The following is a 17,077-nucleotide window of genomic DNA, read 5'->3' on the forward strand; positions in this document are numbered from 1 at the left end:
ATTTATATATAAATCTTATAACTCAAGCATTTAATTATTGCACTTAGAAAATCTGATATGGCATATCATAAATTGTGGCAGCAAGCAGCAACTGTCTGTTCAGAGTCACTATCAGAAAGATATCTGAGATGTACTGGCCACAGTGCATAGTATAATTGGCAAATTCAATACCTGTGAGAAATATTATTTTGATGTGACATCAGTAATATTCCTCTGCATGCAAGAAATATATGATTGGTTTTAATTTACATTTGTACACTTGAAATAACATCAGCTTCACATGCAGGCATTAAATCTTCACTATTATACCCAGGCAACATTCAAATCTATTCTGTGGAAGAATCATGAACCAAAATACTATCAGTGTAGCTTATATCATTTAATCAGCTGATTGAAGAGGAAAGACAGATTTCCACAGGCCTGCTATCCCTTAGTGTCCCCCCAAGTGCTATATTCGGCCACCAATCCAAGGACACACATGTACTTTAAAAATATGAACATTGGATGTAGTAGTGATTGGAGGAATTCTTTTGGAGGGAATGTAGTGATTCTGTCAAAATTTCAATATTCTCATTTAAACATTGAACAGAATGTTTCCTGAGTATTCACTTGCACTGTGATGGCATGCATGCAGACATGAGTGGAACCAACCACAGTTGAAGCAAACAATGAACTGTCAATTGTTGAGAATATATTCTCAACATATATATGAATATTTCTTTCTAAAAGGAATGCCTCATAATATTGCTTCATCATCGTGACACTGTTGAGATATAGTATGCATACACAGGATTTTCACAGTAGTGCTTGAAAATAATATTTCCATTAAAATTGGTGAAAGTGGGTTGTTGAAGTCTCCTACTATAAGTGTGTGTGCTTTTATGTGTGGTTTGAGATTTAGTAAAGTTTCTTTTACAAATGTGGGTGCCTTTGTATTTGAGGCATCGATGTTCAGGATTGCAACTTCATCTTGATGTACTTTTCCTGTGATAAGTATGAAATGCCCTTCTTCATCTCTTTTGATTGAGTTTAGTTTGAAGTCTAATTAGATAGATATTAGGATGGCTACATCAACCTGTTTCTTGGGTCAATTTGATTGGAAATTCTTTTCCCAACCCTTTATTCTGAGGTACCATCTGTCTTTGAAGTTGGAATGTGTTCCTTGTATGCAGCAGATGATTGGATTCTGTCTTTGTATCCATTCTGTTAGGCTGTATCTTTTTATAGGCAAATTAAGACCATTGACATTGAGGGACAACAATGACCCTTGATTGTTGATTCTTGTTTGTTTTGGGTTTGTTGGTGTTGGTGTTATTTGGTGTTGATTTCCCCATTTTTTGGTGTTTGGTAAAATGGGATTATCTATTGTCTATGGTTTCTTGAGCATAACTGTGTTGGAGTTTTCCTTCCAGTAATTTCTGTAGAGCTGCATTTGTGAATACGTATTGCATAAATCTGGTTTGTCATGGAATTTCTTGTTTTCTCCATCTATAGTGATTGAAAGTTTTCCTGGATACAGTAGTCTGGGCTGGCGTCCATGTTCCCTTAGCTTGTGTAGAATTTCTATCCGGGATCTTCTGGATTTCAAAGTTTCCATTGAGAAGTCAGGTGTAATTCGAATAGGTTTGCCTTTATATGTTACTTCACTTTTTCCTTTTTCTGCTTTTAATATTTTTTCTTTATTCTGTAGGTTTGGTGTTTTGATTATTATGTTGATAGGGGACTTCTTTTTGTGGTCCAATCTATTTGGTGATCCGTACGCTTCTTGTACTTCCTTTTTTTTTCTCTCTTTTTCGAGACAGGGTTTCTCTGTTTAGTTTTGGGGCCTATCCTGGCACTTGCTTTGGAGACCAGGCTGGCTTTGAACTCACAGAGATCCGACTGCCTGTGCCTCCCAAGTGCTGGGATTAAAGGCATGTGCCACCAATGCCCAGCTTCTTGTACTTTCATAGGAATATCCTTCTTCAGGAAGGGGATCATGACTTCTATGATTTTGTTGAACATGTCTGTATTTTTGAGCTGAATTTCTTCACCTTCTTCTATACCTATTGTTAGTTTTGGTCTATTCACTGTGTCCCAGATTTCCTGGATATTTTGTGTTAGGGATTTGTTGGACTTAAGATTGTCTTTGGTAGATGACTCTATATCTTCTAATGAGTCTTCAACTCCTGAGATTCTCTCTTCCATCTCTTGTATTCTATTGGTTATGCTTACATTAGTGTTTCCTGATCATTTACCCAGCTTTCCTATTTCCAGCATCCCTTCATTCTCTGTTTTCCTTATTATTTCTAAATCTGGTTTCAAACTGTGAACTGTTTGAATTGTTTCCTTCACTTGTTTGGTTGTTTTTTGTTCGCTTTCTTTAGATTCTTTAAGTGATTTGTTTATTTCTTGACTTTTTGGGTTGTCTTTTCTTCCATTTCATGTACATTTTGCTTGTTTATTTTTCTATTTCTTTAAGGGATTTTCTTGTTTTTTCTTTAATGTACATAATGTAATGTCTCTATCATGTACATAAGATAATTATTAATGTCCATCTCTTCTTCATCTTCTTCATTGGGGTTTTCAGATCTTGCTGGTATGGAGTCCCTAGATACTGGTGGTGTCATATTGGTACAAGGGTGTGTTGCATCCAGACTCTGAGTTGGCCTTCTTTTCTGGGCAGTCCACTCTTGTCCAGAGGGATGTTCAGGAGGAAACAAGCAGGGGGTGATGGGGGATTTTGGGGGCAGAGCTGCTCCCAGACTCTCCTCAAGCTGCATCAGAGGGCAGAGGGTGATGGGGTACACCTTTCTGTTTCTATACTCCCCCCCAAAAAAACAAAGCAAACCAGGCCCCACAGAGTGCAGAGAGTGCAGAGGTGAGCTGCATTGGCCCCTGCCTTTGGCCCAACTTCTGCCTGCCTACCCTGGCAAGTCCCGCCCCCGGGGTTGGCAGCCAAACCAAATTGGTCCCTGACAACCCTGTGACCCTGACTCTGCTGAGATGGCTGGGCTATTCCAGCTCCTACAAAGTACAGGGAGTGCAGAGGTGAGCTGCTTTGGCTCCTGCCTTGGGCCCAACTTCTGCCTGTGCACCCTGGCAAATTATGCCCCAGGGTCTGCAGACAGGACAACTGGACCCCCGAGGACCAGGCAACCCAGAGTCCACTGGCATCTCTGCACCAGTGCTGCTCTCACCCACCTGGAGAGTGAGTGCCTCAGACCTGCCAGCACCCAACTTGAGACCCATAAGAAAATTGGAGCCAATTACACACACCTGAGAGAACACTGGACCCATACACATTAGGAAAGGAAGTGACATCACCTGAATCCACTGGAAGAAGAGATGGGAAGATGACAATATAAGAACACATCCAACAACAGGAAAACCAATATGACACCACCAGAGTCTAGGGACTGTACACCAGCAAGACATGAACATCCCAACACAGAACAAGCATAAGAAAGCAAACTTAAAAACAACTTCAAGCAAATGATAGAGAGCCTAAGAGAGGAAATCAGAAGATCCTTAAGAAAAAATGGAAGAAAGACAAACAAAAGATGCAAAAAACCAAGGAAAGTCAAAAATGCAAGAAAATACTATTAAACAGATGAAAGACGCAGTTCAGGACCTGAAAACTGAATTAGAGACAATAAAGAAAACACAAACTGAGGGAATGCTGGAAGTGGAAAAGCTGAGTAAACAATCAGGAACCACAGATGCAAGCATAACCAACAAAGAACAAGAGATGGAGGACAGGATCTCAGACGCTGAAGATAAACTAGAGTAATTAGATTCATCCTGTAAAGAAAACCTTAAGTCCAACATATACTTAACACAAAATATCCAGGAAATATGGACACCATGAAAAGACTAAACCTAAGGATAATAGGTATAGAAGAAGGTGAAGAAACCCAATACAAAGGTGCAGAAAACATATTCAACAAAATTATAGAAAAAAATTTTCCCAACCTAAAGAAAGACATGCCAATGAAATTACAAGAAGCCTAAAGAATGCCAAATAGAATGGACCACAAAAGAAAGTCCCCTCATCACATAATAATTAAAACATGGAATGTACAGAATAAAGAAAAAAATATTAAGAGCAGCAAGGGAAAAAGGCCAAGTATCATATAAAGGCAAGCCTATCAGAATTACACCAGACTTCTCTATGGAAAATCTGAAAGCCAGAAGGACCTGGATAGATATTCTAACAACACTGAGAGAACACGGATGCCAGCCCAGACTACTATACCCAGCAAAGCTTTCAGTCAATATAAATGGAGAAAACAAGATATTATACAACAAAACCAGATTTAAACAATATGTAACCACTAATCCAGTTCTACAGAAAGAACTGGAAGGAAAACTCTAACCTAAGGAATTTAACTACACTCATATAAACATAAGCAATAGATAATCCCACTCTACAAAAACACAAAATAAAAGGAAGGATAAATCCTCATACAGTATCAGTACCAACAACAAATCAAAAACAAACAAGAATAAACTCTCAATGGACCTTAATTTCCCTCAATATTAATAGTCTCACCTTGCCTATAAAAAGACACAGGCTAACAGATTGGATATGAAGACAGAATCCATTCTTCAGCTGCATACAAGAAACATCTCGAATTCAAAGACAGACATTACCTCAGAGTAAATGGTTGGGATAAGATATTCCAATCAAGTGGACCCAACAAACAAGCTGGGGTAGCTATGCTAGTATCTAAAAAGTTAGACTTCAAACTAAAATCAATTAAAAGAGATGAAGAATGTCATTTCATATTCATCACAGGAAAACTCCACTGGAAAGAAGTCTCAATTCCAAACATCTATGCCCCAAATACAAAGGCCCCAACATTCATAAAAGAAACATTATTAAAACTCAAATCACAAATAAGGCCCCACACAGTTGTAGTGGCAGAGTTCAAAACCCCAATCTCACCACTGGAGAGGACAAACAGACAGAAAGGGACAAAGAGACAAAGGAACTAACAGAAATCACGACACAATTGGGATTAACAGACATGTATAGAACTTTCTATCCAAACACAAAAGAATATACCTTCTCTTCAGCATCACATAGAACTTCTCAAAAATCAATACATATTCAAGAAAAGAGCAAACCTCAACAGGTAAAAAAAAATAAATTGGAATAAGCCCGTGTGTCTTATCAGACCTCCATGCTTTAAAGTTAGAAATCAAAAACAAAACAAAGTGCATAAAACTTACTAACTCATGGATCTTGAACAACATGCAGTTGTATCATTCCTGTGTCAAGGAAGAAATAAAGAAAGAAATTAAAGACTTCCTAGAATTCAATGAAAATGTAGATACAACATACCCAAACCTATGGGACACTTTGAAAACATTACTAAGAGTAATGTTCATAGCTCTAAGTGCTCACATGAAGAAACTAGAGAACAGCCACACCAGAGAGTTGACATAGCAGCTGAAAGCTCTAGAAAAAAATGGAAGCAAATTCACCCCCGGAGGAGCAGACACCAGGAAATAATAAAACTGAGGGCAGAAATCAATGAAGTCAAAACAAAGAAAACAATTCAAAGAACCAATATAACAAAAAGTTGTTTCTTCAAGAAATTCAACAAGATAGACAAACCATTATCCAAACTAAACAAAGGGCAGAGAGAGAACATACAAAATCACAAAATCACAAATGAAAAGGGGGACATAACAATGGACAATGAGGAAATTCAGAGGACCTTCAGGTCATACATTGAAAACCTGTACTCCACAAAATTTGAAAATTTAAAGGAAATAGACAATTTCTGGACAGTTACCAAAAACTGAATCAAGAACAAATAAGCAACTTAAACACACCTATAATTTCTAAGGAAATAAAAGCAGTCATCAGATTTCTCCCCCCCAAAAAAAAAATGGGGCCAGATGGATCCACTGCAGAATTCTACCAGAAATTCAAAGAAGAGCTAATACTAATAATCCTCAAATTGTTCCACATAATAGAAACAGAAGGGACATTGCCAAACTCTTTTTATGAGGCTACAATAACCTTGATATCTAAGCCACACAAAGACACAACTCAAAAAGAGAACTTCAGACCAATATCCCTCATGAATATTGATGCAAAAATACTCAATAAAATACTGGCAAATCGAATATAAGAACCCATCAGAGAAATCATCAACCATGTTAAGTAGGCTTCATCCCAGGAATGCAAGGATGGTACAACATATGAAAATCTGTTAATGTAATCCACCATATAAACAGACAGAGGAAAAAAAAAAAAACACATGATCATCTCACTATATGCCGAAAAAGTCTTTGACAAACCCCAACATCCTTTCATGATAAAGGTCTGTGATAACAGGAACATGCCTCAACATAATAAGAGCAATATACAGCAAACCAACAGCCAACATCAGATTAAATGGAGAGAAACTCAACACAATTCCTCTAAAATCAGGAACAAGACAAGGCTGTCTACTCTCGCCGTGCCTATCACACAATTCTGTTACGATAAATCTTTCTGCCAAAAGCCACCTGAGCCTCACCGACACTTGTGAGCTTTATGCCAACAGCCCACCTGAGTTAGGGTCCAAATGAAAACACAGAAAGTTGTACTAGGTTCAAAGATGCTTGGCCAATGTCTAGGATTTCTCATCTGCTACCTCAGTCTTAACTATCAAAAATCTATATATGTTATAAGACTTATCTTATCAGAAGCCTTATTGGTGTCCCTCCTTGCCCGTGGATCACATTGTGCCACTGGAGCAGTAGCAGAGGGAAAAACAGGGACACTTCCTGTTTCTCCTTCTTTAAATATGAGTCTCCTTGCTATGTCACTTCCTGCCTGGATCACCTCTTCACTACTACATTTCCCAGAATCCTCTTTGACTCCTAGTCCCATCTAACTTGCTGTCTCATTGGCCAAACACTATTTTATTTAACGATCAATAAGATAAACATACACAGGGCATTCCCCATCACATACCTCTTCAATATTGTCCTTGAGGTTCTAGCTAGAACAATAAGACAAAAAGGAGGCAAATGGAACAGAAATTGGAGAGGAAGAAGTCAAACTCTCAGTATTTGCAGACTATAGGATAGTCTATATTAGTGACCCGAAAAACTCTACCAGGGAACACTTACAGTTGATAAACACCTTCAGCAAAGTGACAAGATACAAGATTAACTCAAAAAAATCTGTTGCCCTACTGTATACTAATGACATATTGGTGGAGAAAGATATCAGAGAAACATCACAATTTACAATTGCCACAAACAACATAAAATACCTTGGGGTAACACTAACCAAAAATGTGAAAGAGCTGTACCATAAGAATTTTCAGTCTAAAAGAAAAAAATTAAAGAAGATACCATAAAATGAAAAGATCTCCCATGCTCTTGGATAGGTAGGATCAACATAGTAAAAACAGCAATCTTGCCAAAAGCAATCTATGGATTCATTGCAATCCCATCAAAATCCCAACACAATTCTTCACAGACCTTGAAAGAAAAATTCTCAACTACATATGGAGAAACAAATGACCCAGGATAGACAAAAAAATCCCTGTACAATATCGGAAATTCTGGAGGCATAGCCATCCCTGACTTCAAACTCTAGAGCTATAGTCCTGAAAACAGCTTGGTGTTGGCACCAAAGTAGACAGGTAGACCAATGGAATAGAATTAAAATCCTGATATTAACCCACACACCTACGAACACCTGATTTTTGATAAACAAGCCAAATTTATATGATGGAACATAGAGAAAATCTTCAAAAAATGGTGATGGCATAACTGGTTGCAGACATGTAGAAGACTGCATCTAGAACCAAGACTATTGCCTTGCACAAAACTTAAGTCAAAAATGGATCAAAGATCTCAACATAAAGCCAGCCACACTGAACCTATTAGAAGACAAAGTGTCAAGTGCCCTTGAATTAGTTGGTACAGGAGACCGCTTCCTGAACATTAATTACACCAGTAGCACAGTCCATGAGGTCCACAATTAATAAATGGGACCCCCTGAAACTGAGAAGCTTCTGTAAGGCAAAGCAGACAGTCAAGAACACAAAACGGCAGCCCACTGACTAGGAAAAGATATTCACCAACCCCACATCAGAGAGAGGGCTGATCTCCAAAATGCACAAAGAACTCAAGAAGCTAGTCTCCAAAACACCAAACAATCCAATTAAAAATTGGAGTACAGAACTAAATAGACAATTCTCAATAGAGGAATCTAAAATTGCTGAAAGACACATAAGAAAGTGTTCAACATCCTTAGCCATCAGGAAATGCAAATCAAAACAACTCTGATATACCATCTTACTCCTATTAGAATGGCCAAAATAAAAAAAAAAAACACCAATGACAGTTCATGCTGGAGAGGATGTGGAGAAAGGAGAACATTTCTCCACTGCTTGTGGGAATGCCACATTGTGCTTGTGCAGCCACATTGGAAATCAGTATGGCGACTCTTCAAGAAAATGGGAATGAGTCTACCACAAGATCCAGCAATTCCACTCTTAGGCATATACCCAAAAGAAGCACATTCATACAACAAGGACATCTGATCATTGATGTTCATAGCAGCACTATTTGTAATAGCCAGAAACTGGAAGCATCCTAGTTGCTCCTCACCCGAAGAATGCATAGAGAAAATGTGGTACATTCACACAATGGAGTATTACTCTGCAGAAAAAAAAGAAAAAAAAAACCAATGGAATCTTAAGTTTTCAGGAAAATGGATGGATCTAGAAGAAACAATTCTGAGCAAGGTAAGTCAATTGCAAAATGGCAAACATGGTATGATTCACTCTTATGTGGATTTTAGACTTAGAGTAAAGGATTTCCAGCCTACAATCCACACTGCTAAAGAAGCTAATAAACAAGGAGGACACTAAGGGTGACATACATGGTCCCCTCAAGAAGGGGAAAGGGTCAAGATCTGGTGAGCAAATTGGGCACATGGGAAGATGGAGGAGGGAGCCATGTAAATGAGAAGGGGAGAAGAGGAGAAGAGGAGGAATGCAGAGGATACCAGGAAGCAGAAAGGTTGAATCAGGGGAAGAATAGATGATAACAAGAATGGAGATATCATAATAGAGGGAGACATTTTTGGTTCACAAAGAAATCAGGCACTAGAGAAATGTCTGGAGATCTAGAAAGATGACACCAGCTAACAATCTAACAATGAAAACAACAGAGAGGCTACATTAAATGCCCTCCACTGATATTGAGATTGATGACTAACTTACATGCCATCCTATAACCTTAATCCAGCAGCTGATGGAAGTAGAAGCAGACACCCACACCTAATCCCCGAAATGAACTGGAACCCAGATTCAGTGAGGGACGACTGAAGAGCACAGGGGTCCAGACCAGGCTGGTGAAACCCACAGAAACAGCTGACCTGAATATTGTCGAACTCTAGCTCCCCAGACTGATAGCTGGAATTATCAGCATGGGACTTATCAAGATCTCAGGAACATGGGTTTCTATGAGGAAACCATGGAAATATATGGTACCTCCTGTTGAAGTTCAGTACTTATCCCTAGTATAGGTGAGGACTTTGGGAGCCCATTCCATATAGAGGAATACTCTCTGAGCCAACACATATGGGGATGGACCTAGGCCCTATCCCAAAGGAAAAAATAGAGTCTGATAACACCCTTTGAAAGGCTTCACCATCCTGTGGGAGAAGAAAGGATGTGTGATAGATAAAGTATTAGTTGGGGTGGTGGTGGTAGGGGAGGACAGGTAGGAGAAGGAAACTGGGATTGTCATGTAAATTAATCCTGTTTCTAATTCAAATAAAAAAGTTAAAAAAAATATAAAAAAATAACAAAGGGAGAAAAAACGAAAAATAAAAACATCCACAGTAAATAAAATAAATTCTCTCTCTCTCTCTCTCTCTCTCTATATATATATATATATATATATATATATATATATATACACACTAAAACATATAAAATACACATTCACATGCACTAAAAATAAAATGCAGGATTAAACCATGTAACAAAAGTGTAGTCTGTTTAGTGTTGGCAAATTAATACCATGGCTGAGGCCTCTATGAATGAGTGGTTAATATATAACCAGTGACATTCTTTTGGAATAAATCCATCTTAACTATCACATATCACTTATAAATTACTCCTTATTAGAGGTTGCAATTTATGTTTACTTTCCATTCCATAGCTAGAATTTTGTCTGGTTTAAGCCTGTGCATAAGTTTGTGTCTGCTACAGTATTCTCTGTGTGGTCCTGTGTGTTTTAGTGCTGTTGTGAATGAAAATCTGTTATTCTTCAACTTCTACTATTGCTGGCTCTAACAATCTATCTGCATCCTCATCTACACACATACATGAGACTTTAATGGGGACATTTGGTAAAAGTACCCCATTTATGTCCTAGTCTTGCAAAGTTGCTCACATACTACCTTTAGACTAATTGAAAATCTCCGTGATATTTCCCATCTATTCATGAAGAAGCATCACTGATGAGTTTTGAGTAATTAACTGATTTATGATTTTAACAGTATTTAGTAGGAATAATTGTATTCCATTCTTCCAATGGCATGAAAATAGAAGTAGGTTTTTAAATAAACAAAAAATATATAAACCTAGGTATTTGGATACTTTAGCAGTATTATGTATAAGTTCCATCTCACGGAATGCCCCATTAAAGGAATAAAAATTACTTAGTTACTTACATATTAACTCATTATACCAGAAGGGTATCTTGAATGTAGGTCCCTTTCAAATTTTGACTATATACATGAAATTATACTGCTACTGAAAATTGGTGGAGTTACCTTGTATTCCGGAGTCCATGATTTCTGCCGCCCACAGTCCTTGCCTTGGTTTGGAAATTCTTCACAAATTCTCTAAAATCATGGAGTAAGTTTAAATTGTTTCCAAAAATAGCATAAACTATTTATATGTGGCTTTGTGACAATAGCCCACTAACAAGTTAAAAAGGATTATGATTTTGGAAATGGTGATATTACAGAAATGTGATGAGATCATGAAGTTTATATTGAAGTTTTTAGCACTCTTACCAGCAGTGTTTATATCAATATTCCATGGAGATATGTAATTGAAGAAATAAAAACTAGCAAGATATAGGAGAATACTTTTACATGGTAAATATGTCACCAGTGAGATATACTTTAATGGAGTCATAGATAGTAAATAACTCCATCAAAAATATAATAGGCCTTTAGTATAGTTGGACACACAGGCTATCAATACCTGGTGTTGAAAACAAAAATCTTCTACCAGATCAGAATGGTATATATGGTGAAAAGACCTATAAAATGTATGTTTATTTTTACAGATATTGACAATTAATAGGTTGATAGAGTATGGAAGGCCATATTTCTTCAGGAACATATCCCCTGATGGGCTACCTAAGTCTAAGTACATAGTTCTAAATCCAGGCATACACAGTATATTAAGTGAACTCATTTTGTAGTAAGGTGAGAAAAAAGACATCATAATACTGTACCTCGTATTAAATTAAATTCTAAATTAGAAATTATTGAATAGTAGAATTACAAGTTTAAGGATTTGGTTAGAAATGTAGGATTGAATATATGTGACCCTTGTCTGGCTACATCTCATATAGTCCTTATGTGCAATTAGAAGTCAAATGCCTCAATCAAAGATCTCTGACATAAATACAGGCTTTCTTTTAGAAGGTGTTGACACAGATCCACTCTCAGTTTCCATTCCACACTGGTTTCTTTGGCCTGTTGTCAATTACAGCAAATCTCAGGGTATATTGCTTCTTTTCTGTATTTCTTCATCCACTTTCCCTATTTCTAGTGTAATATAAAGGGATTGAGGTAAGAGAGAAGAAATAGCAGTTCTGCCAAAGATTGCCCAGTTTGCAGCAGATCTTATTTGCTTTTCTGGATTTCAAATCTCTGTTATGATAAATCTTTTTGCCAAAAGCTGACCGAGCCCCACCACCACGTGGATGGTCTCTACCAGCTGCCCAAGGTCTGCCCTATGCATTGATAGACAAAATAATACAGAGATATATCAGGTACAAAACTCCTTGTCCAATGACTAGAATTTCTCATCTGATAGCTCACTCTTAATTATCATAAATGTATATATTTTATAAGACTTTTTCTTATAGAGGATGCCTTCTGCTGGTACCCTTTCTTGCCAGTGGCTCACATGGTGCTGCTGGAGCAGGTGAAGGGGAAAGTGGCCACTTCCTGTTTCTCCTTTCTTAAATATTAATCTCCTTGCTATTCTGCTTCCTGCCTGGAACACCACTTCTCTACTACATTTCCCAGAATCTTCTTTGACTCCTAGTCCTGCCCAACTTGCTGCCTCATTGGCCAAACAGTATTTTATTTATCATCTAGCAATACAAACACACAGAAGCACTTGCCCATCATCTCCTCTTTTCTGTCTAAATAAAAAGAAAGATAACTTATCTTTTATAATAATTGAAGAAAATTATAATCATAACTATCTGTCTTCAACTCTATCAAATACCACAGAGGAAAACATCTAAACTCTAGAATTGACAGAGACATCTGGTTACCTGAACAGTCACCCTCAGTTCCTCTGTAACATTGGGGCATCCATCTTCAGCCCATAGGCCACAGTGTGTCTGGCATACTTCTCCGTTTTAACAGGAACCCTTCAGTACTGTCTTGTTTTGTAAGTTCAGCAGTCACTTACTTGTGGGTCCTGCATGTCCAGTTTATAAAGCAACAAACAGTCCAAGCAAGAACACTTTTTTTCCCAAATGCCTAATCTTCCGGCCGCCTGGCTGGGTTGGTCTGTACAGGAAGCCGAAAGTGAAACCGAAAGTGCCCAGCCACCTGACCACCTCTCACTGTATGTCACCCTGGCCAAGCCCTTGCAGGCATGGTCAGACACACCTAAGTAGGCGTGGCTACAGCTTCCCATACACATCTCTCTCATGATTGGTCCCCTATCCATTCTTTATTTTCATAACATAGTCAACAAAACAGAGGCAACCATAAAGCAATTTATGTCCTTGTGGAGAGCCTCCAAAAGCCCAGGGTGAGGCTAGCATAGAGGATTACACTCTGTAAACTTACTTAATGGCAACATTGCTGAGGACAACACACTCACACTCATTGAACATGGAGGGCATGCTACTATCTGCATGGAATCTTCACATCTGCATTCTAGTCTTTGGTACAGAAAGGTTCACCAATTTAATAAGAAAGAGAAACATGCACACCAAATTAGCCATAAAACGTTTGAAATACTGAGGCCCCATAGAATAGAATAACCAGACCTCTGAACTGACATCCTCATTCAGGGAATGTAGATAGTTCCCAGCTATCAGGCTGGGGTACCTGAGTAACCCCTTGTTCATGTCATCTGTTTCCCATGGGTTTCTCCAGCGTGGTCTTGACCCCTTTGCTCATCACTCTTCCCTTTCTGCAACTGGATTCCTGTGTAGAGCCTAGACACACTGGGGAGATATAGTATGCTAATTCAGGATTTTCACAGTAGTGCTTGAAAGTAATATCTGCAATTGATTAGAATCAGCAGACACACTTGTACATATCACGGAGAAAACTAAAATTCAAGCATTTTAAATTACATTTTTGCAATCTCACATGTCATACCAAAAAAGGTCAGCAACAAGAACCTACTGGCTGGCTAGAAACAAAATCAGTTATTTCCACATATTTAAGGAGCATTTGTGTTTACAGCAGTGATGCTCGCTGAAGCAATCCTATGTATGATCAACCTTTTCTTGCAACAGGATGGCTTCTTTCCTTTTGAAACTTAGCATAAGAAACCAGGGTAAATTGCAGTTTTCCTCTTTCATCTCGTTTCACTTTCACTTCTTCTCTGGCAGCCCACTTAAATTAGGAGGGAGAAATGAATCAGCAGCTCTGATGCAGATCTACATGCAAAGCAAAGAATTTGTCTCCAGTGCTACAACTGAGAGCACTATCTTCATTGGTTCCTATTCCATGTTACATTTGAATGCACACAGTCCTACACTCAGGGGCATGTTGCCTATAAAAGTGACAGCTGTGTGGATTCTTACCAGTCAGACTCTGACCATACTCCAGGACTCAGTAGATCCTGGGTATGACCAGAGCCTGACTGTACACTGACCCAGACAAGGCAGACTGCTTTTGACATCTATAGGAGTCAAGGTCTGTAGGAATCAGCAAATGTAGGGATTGTTTGCTTCAGGGAATTACAGCTTCCATTCATTGACCCTGTCTCCTGTGTTGGGTAATAGCAACCCACTTCTGATTCTATTGCTTCTCCTCTAAAATGTCATATCTTGTCTCAATTTTGAAGTGTTTATCATATATAAGGAAGATAATCCATTTTAGAAATTAGTGTGTGTTATGCACTAGGAGAGTCAGGCTCCTATCTGTCCCCTGGAAGCTCCAATATGGGAACTGCTATCCCATTGTAATTTTTCCCAGCAACCCTAGTTTCTGTGAAAATATGAAAGAGTAATATTTGTCAAAGCTACCCTTCTCATCAATGAAACACTGTCTGCACCCTAAAATATAATATAGAAAATGATCTTGATATCAGCTTGTTGACATATAGGTTCAACTTTCCAATCTTGATTTGAATTTCCTTTGCATTTTAGCAAATACTAATTCTAGTACTTTTCTTATTTTTCTTGTCAGCATATTAATTTCTATGTCATCTGGCCAGGTGTGTGTATTGTTGGAAATCATTTTCATTACTGATGTTGATGAACTGTTATAACATGCTTCCCTTGAAAGTAATTAACAGATTAGTTATCATTGTTCTTAGTACTCATGTTTTTTGCAGGTTTTCTTTTTGTACATATCTCGTGTCTGCTACCCCAGTCTCTGAATTCCCATATCTGATTGTAAATGGAAAGCAGGAAATTTTTGCTATGTAATTATCTTCCACCTGTGAACATGTTAGAATCTTTCTTCCTCCTTCTCAATGTAGAGAGCAATGAGGCTTAAGAAAAAGGCTTGATGGCAACAAGTAACGTAACAACATAATACCACAAAGTCTGTCAGGCACTATAGAATGAGCCTAATTGCACATCCGTGGTGTATTTTCCATGCAATACATTAAGAAATGCATTGCCTATTGCCTATTGGCCTATTGTTTACAGATCTATCACTACATCAATAAGTCATTATGATTCAGTTTCTCTCACAAAACTCTAGCACAATGAGCAAAATAGTTTTTGCATAGGTTTTTAAACATTCTAATCTCAGGTTATTGGACATTTTATCAGTAGTGGATATTTCTTCAATCCCATGGAATTAACTATAAACCTAAAAATGTAGTTGATTAATCCCATGATATTTAAGCCACTGTGCAAAGAATATGTCTGAAGACAGAACACTTTCTGCTATGGCGTGTACTCATATTCGTTGAAGTTTCTAACCAGGTACCAGATGGGTTTCTGTTCTATGATAACATAAGTAAGGAGAAATGTCTAAAATAGTTTCTTATCATGTTAGGAGATATAAACATGATTTGGAAGTGCTTTTGGAGGCTCTAGTGGGGGGGGGGCTATAGGAATGCGCTTAACCACAAAGGCATCAAAATCACTCTGGTAACTGTAATATCTCTTCTAACCCTTCATGGTATGAGACATGCAATTATTAAATAAATCTCTCAAATTTTCTCAGTGCCTGTCAAATAATTTCTTATATGTATATATGTATATGCACAAGTATTTGTATACATACATTTGTTTTAATCTGCATATATATATATATATATATATATATATATATATGCAGGTGTCTGCATCTTTGTCCTATGTGAGGATTCATACTTGAGCATATTAATTATCTTATTTCCCACATCTTTCTGCTTCTTCCTACAATACCATCTCTGCTTTACTTCATGTTAATGCAAATATTACTTTGTATTAAAATTATTTTATCCTACACACAAAACCGTATATGTAACTAACCCACAGTAACTAACCCACACAATGTTCTCAAGATGGTAGTAATTAGTAACAGTTTTTAGCATCTATATTTTAATGCAGAAAACTATCAATTTTATTGTACAGTGGGAATGGGATCTCTCTATCTGTGTTCATTATTTGTCTGTAGCTCTTCTACTAACTTTGAAAAGTTGAGAGCATTTCCATTTGATATTTATGACAATTTATGATGCGATTGTTCTAAACGTATTGTTTTTTGTTTTGATTGCTATTATTTGGGTTTTGATATTCAAAATTTCAAACTTTTCTTTTTAAATTCCCTGTGATTCTTTCAAGTCACTTTGGTCACGACAGATTTTCTTCCTTAGTACCATGAATTGAGTCTGCCCGTAGCATGGAATATTTTCTTGGTTTAGTTAAAATAGAGAATTTTTTGTATAGATTGGCTGTGCTTGGACAAAATATTGTAAGTCCTCATAAAATTGAGCAGTTGTGAAATTGTGTTAAGTGTTGATTTTTGCTGAGAGTTAGAGTCAATATTGTCTGTGGATATTAGAGAAAAAATTGATAACCCAGATACAAATCCTATTGCTTCAGGAACTTTCAGAGGAATGCTTTGCTTCTGGGTCCATGGACTCTCTAGCCATGTATAGTAGGCTAGGGGATAATATTGAGCATGTATGATATATGTCTGCTTCAGTCAAATATGCTAGAGTAAACTTCAAACATTTCTTTTGGAACCAAGTTACCAATAAACTATTATGTGCTAAGTGTTTGTAAACTATAAAATTTGGATATGTTGGTAATTCTTCAAGATTACTTGGAGTATTTGCTGTTGTGTTAGCTGTTATTTTGACATTTTTAGAGCAGGAGTGATATGAGTAGAAATAATATGTTTATTAATGGATTAGGGGACAGTATCTAAGTCTTTCATAGTGTTAGAAATTTTAAAGTGATCTTAAATTCAAAACAAAGTGAAAACGGAACATGTAATATTAGGATGTAGAGATTTTATATGTGGGATAGTACTCAACATAGCTCTTATTCCTCATGTGTGGGGATTGTAAAAGTATAGAGGTCAGTTGTGATTGTTACTGAGGTTTTAATCCAGGAAGCACACAAAATGCTGAAAGTGGGGGAATGAAGAGGATAGCATCAGAGATAAGAAAGTAGT

Source organism: Cricetulus griseus, chromosome 3 (assembly GCF_003668045.3).
Source record: "Cricetulus griseus strain 17A/GY chromosome 3, alternate assembly CriGri-PICRH-1.0, whole genome shotgun sequence".
NCBI lineage: Eukaryota > Metazoa > Chordata > Mammalia > Rodentia > Cricetidae > Cricetulus > Cricetulus griseus.